General features: G+C 38.8%; 1 protein-coding gene across 1 annotated transcript in view; it reads right to left on the reverse strand.

Annotated features, from left to right (window-relative positions):
• The window catches only part of glcci1a (glucocorticoid induced 1a), a gene marked incomplete in the record, with an annotated part of 18,623 nt that overhangs the window by 4,164 nt on the left and 9,315 nt on the right, over positions 1-5,144 (reverse strand).

Raw genomic sequence — 5,144 nt, forward strand, 5'->3', positions numbered from 1 at the left:
TCGACCAATCGCAATTCATACTTTGCAGTCACGTGGTTACCATGGATACCTGGCGGGCAAGAAACGCCGACTTCATCTGTCTATTATAGTACATTATATAGTATAGTACAAGTAAAAACCTTAAGAATATAGATATATGTAAGTGCTACTGAAGTGGAGATTTATGAGATATTTGTGATGAAAATCATTTTGACAAAATGGCCTTTAAAGATATGTATTGGTAAAGTCATTACAGGTAAATAGGGTAAAACATTAAACTAACAGACATCCCCATGAAACTTCCCCAGTTGATTACTTACATTAAGACAGATTACAAGTTTTCAGAATTTTATCTTTAAATAAGCATATTATGCATTATCTATTGCAAATAGATCTATTACAGAATTTTAGTGAATTTACGCAAATAGATAAAGTGTATGTATTTTGGGCATTTTCTTTCCAGTACTCAGAAAGACAACATGTTACTGAAGCAAAGTAGCCCAAGATATCAAGATTTACAATGAAAAAACTATGCTTTTGCCTGTAGTGTCTCCCCTCAACTCTCGTTCAATAAAAATATATTGCAAACAATATTATTATTAATAATGAGAGTTGATATTTTTTGCATATCAAAAATGTAATGGTTTCTATATGTCGGGAGGCTTATGTTAGCTTCCAGTAAAAATACAAAAATAGCATCTGATTTGCTTTCTCTTCTTGCAGATATAGGCTGACTGATGTTTACAGAAGATATCTGTGTGTCTGTTATGTGTGTGTTTGTGTGTGTGTAGGAATAGACAGCATGTATGTTTATTAATAAATGTGTCTACCTGAGTGATGCAGGCCCCGGTGAAGGCCACTATGACAGCCACTACGTTGACCGTGAGTTGGAACTGCAGGAACTTGGAGATGCTATCGTAAACATTTCGTCCCCACATCACCGCCTTGACAATGCTGCTGAAGTTGTCGTCGGTCAGGATGATGTCAGATGCCTCTTTAGCCACGTCTGTCCCCGCAATACCCTGGCACAGATTGAGACAGAGTGAGGAGGAGACAGAGACTCATGGCATGATTCATGCGAGCATTCAAGCATCCGCATTATTTTGAAGTGCTTCTGTCTCAGTATCGTGTTGTCCTGCCTCCAAGTGCAAATACTGGCTGAGTAAGAGCTGTGGCCAAAATCAAATGCACGCTACACAAAAAATGCTTTTATTTTAAATAAAATACAATAAATTAATTGTTTAAAAATATATTGATCTTGCATTTACCATTTAGAGGAAACTATGCATTTAAGCATAGTGGGCCTGGACAAAAATAACCAAGAAAGATAGTTGATTGTTAAATCTCATTCCCAGGGACCCAAAACATCTGTATTATATGACCTGGGTATAAGACTAAACAGTCAGCTATTTTCCTCACCACTGGTTGTTTTCAACAAACAAAAAGTTATTTTTAGAAAACGTATCTACTGCAGCAAAAACCACTTATAGTTCAGCAATAGACACAGTATTATATTTTAGAATAACACAGGAATTGCAAAGAGGCTACTAAATGTATATACAGTATAAAGTTTCATGGCCTAACAGTGATTAAAAACAGCAGGTAAGGTGCAAGGAAGACTGTGACATAAGGCTATTGAAGAGTGTTTGCAAGTTTTCATTCCAGCCAAAGACCATAGCAGGTGATTGTGATTTTGCTAATTAGCACTCTTTCAGCTAGAGAGGAACTAATCAGGGAAAGTACCTTTCGTAGTGTTGGTTGGAATGAATTCACTTCACTTCTTTGGTACATGGTTAGGGATTTAAACAACATTTGGATATAAGCAGATAATGCACTCTGTGCAGATGCAAACAGCATCCAATTTTGTGCAGTAATATTTCTTTTTTTCCATAAGTTGACCCGCCATTCTGAATCTGAAACACACATCATACACACAGTGCAAGAATCAGTCAGGATTGTAATATCTTAAATGTCCATGTATCTGACATTGATAAATCAGATGAAAGAGACTTATGACAAAGTCCTAATGAACAGATCCAGCCTCATAATCACCATTTTTAGTTGCTTTTCTCAGTATCAAAAGTAATCGAGTGGATGCTGTGTGCTTACAGCATATTGTTGTCACAATATAAACAAATATAAGCTTAAACACAGAGTAAATCAAGTATCTATACATGCACGACATACAGCATAGATGAAATTTCGGTCCTCTCATCAATATGGTCAATCAAATGGTGTTAAGTTCAATGTTCAGACACTTTGTGAGGTTAAACATCAACATCATCATCTTTGAATAAGCTCACCAGTTATCAGATTTGTTGGATAGGTGATTTTGTAACAGCAACTTACTGAAGTGATTTTTTTCCCCCCCAAACAGTCATAAATTCCAGGGATATCATATATTTGACACTTTATGCATGAGTGTTTCCCAACCGAGCAGCATGTCCATTACCAAGGGTAAATATCCTGCTCTAATAACATCAGCACCATGCCGGCAGGCTTACCAGACTTTTCCCTTGACTAAGAAAACCTAAATTAAAATAATTACTGTACAAATATTCTCTTAGTTGGAGGGATTGGAATCAAGAACTGGTTCCAGTTGAGACATGGTTCCAAATTAAACATGCGTGCCTTTTTTCTATACTGCGTTCAGACTCAGGGATATTCCAATAGTTGCGTTGAAGCTTAAAACCTGCGTAGGCCTACATTTTTCCACACAAGACGACTAAGTCAGAGCATCTCTAAACCTGCAGCTCTTGTGGAGTATTCCCGATCTGCAGTGGTCAGTACCTATCAAAAGTGGTCCAAGGAAGGAATTGTGAACCAGCAACAGGGTCATGGGGGGGCCAAGGCTCATTGATGCACATGGGGAGTGAAGGCTGACCCGTGTGGTCTGATCCAACAGACGAGCTACTGTAGCAGTTTGTTGGTATAGGGCTGGAACTGGAAGCCACACACATTAAAATGATCGCGTTTTCTCTTTTTTTTTTTTCTTTTTTGGCAGAAAAACAATGACTTGTGGCTGCTAAATAAAAGCTAGCGTGCTTTTGAGCTAGGCTTGTTCAATTTTACAACTGACACACTGTGCAGATTTTTGTTTCAGCTCGAAATAATCCCAAACTTTTTATCGTTTTCTCTGGATATATACCAGTCAGCCATAACATTATGACCACCGGGGCACCGGCCACTTTATTGTAAACCTTTCACTTCCAGTCATTGTGTAGGGGTAAGAAAACGAGACAGTGTAATAATTTATACAGTGACACTTTCTATACATAGAAAGGAGATGCAAAACCTGTGAAATGCTTGCTTAAGTTCTGAATAATGTATGAGCCACTGGTTGAAGTGTTTCTTTGCAGTTTGAGGTAGTCATATGACCAGAAGTCATACTGGATGACCTTGTTATCCCACAAAGGTTTTCAGCATCAACCAAATGTAAGAATGAACTCACAGAGCCTGGAGAGGCTTTGAACAACTGACTAAAACAACAACACTTACACACTGTTTGCATAAATCACACAAGGCCCGTGGCTCATGATCTGTGAAAAAATCAGGTTTCTCTTGCTTTTCTCTTTTGCTTTTTCTTTCTACTAAGAATCAACTGGGCCTTAATGAAAACAACCAAACTTTGCGTTAGAAACTTGAAGATAGTTGATTAGTAATTTCTACTAGTATAGTTGTTGCTATTATTGTTGCTGTGCACCTTTTGTCTCTGTCCTTCTCTCTTTACAAATTTTTTTTTATAAAAATTACCTACTGCAGCTTTAATGTTTCGTTTAAAGTTCAGTAGGATCTGACTGAATGTTTTATGTTTTTCCTCATTTAAAAGTTATATTTCAATTTGCTAATTCTTTAGCTTTTTTGCAACTATTAGGTCATTTCTTGTCTTCATGCGAACTTGCTCAACAATGGGGATTGCCCTGTAGCTCCACAATTAAATGGTGGTGAGTAAAAACGAACTTTATCAGCTAAAGCACAAGTGAGCATTTCAATTATCCTGGGAACAAGGGGCTTAGTTGGGTGCTGTTAACTTTGCGAGGCAGCTAGATTCGCAAGATCACAGAATTATGAGCTCACGTGAGAATCTTGCCGGGCTTTGAGCTATGTGCTTGTGTCCAACCACAGTGGTTTGGACCAGTAAGTGTCATTTGAGGAACTACTGCCAGCCACGGCATGAGCTAGGTTTAACGCTAGGTGCCCGAAAACGGCAGTGGCGGCTGCTAAAAGAGATTAGGGTAGATCTTGTAAGCATCAGTTTTATCAGAACTGGACAGTATTTCTTTATTGAAGAAGAGCAAAGAACGGTGGACAGAACAAATAATGTCCCCGCAACCTTTTGTTTTCCAAAATATCCAAATATCCCAAATCCTCAAACAAGCATGCCAGTAGGTGGCGATAAAGTCTACATCTACAAATATCAGACATATCATATCATTGAGTTGTCTGCTTAAGAGTCAACTACATCTGCACCTGTTGTGCACCTTTTAGGCAAACACTGGGGTTTCCCCTGTATGCTTACCCTAGCCTACTTTCTATACTATAGTTTCCTGTTTTCACTCTGATGTCTGAACCTTTGGGTCTAAACTACTCGGCTGAAACTGAGGTGGTCCTCCACAGCTGCAGAGTGATCATAGAACCTGCCCATTACATTCAATAAGCTACTTACATTTACACGGGACACCCCCCCTCATGTTGTCATCCAGTACACGTGTCACTATTGATAGACAGGCACTAAAACCAGAAACATATAATATGAACGAAATAAACTTGGAACATGCGGCTTGTTTATATGTCTGGCTGGTTTTGGGTTCTCACAAATTTATTATGCCGTGGCATGCGCAGTGCGTGGCTTGCCTTTTTGTTTTTTTTTTTCTGGCTCATTGTGCAGAAACAACACAAGCTGCACCCATCCGTCCATCATTAAACAGATTGCGTATACCGTGTTTTTCATTGTGAATAATGACACCACACGTGCCCGTTTACAACCACATGCTAACAACAAAAAGGCTACTGCGGATTTCGCCACTGACATCACCACACCATTTCATAAGCGCAACAGCTAAAGCCCCACAGTAGCACTTGTCGTACACTTGTCCAACTAAGTCGTTGTCTGTGCGTTTGTGCCAAACCCAGGGTTTGTCTACTACAGCGTCATTTTTGTGTTA

The sequence above is a fragment of the Morone saxatilis genome, unplaced genomic scaffold (assembly GCF_004916995.1).
Source record: "Morone saxatilis isolate NCDOM2014 unplaced genomic scaffold, NCSU_SB_2.0 Contig9, whole genome shotgun sequence".
NCBI classification, from domain to species: domain Eukaryota; kingdom Metazoa; phylum Chordata; class Actinopteri; family Moronidae; genus Morone; species Morone saxatilis.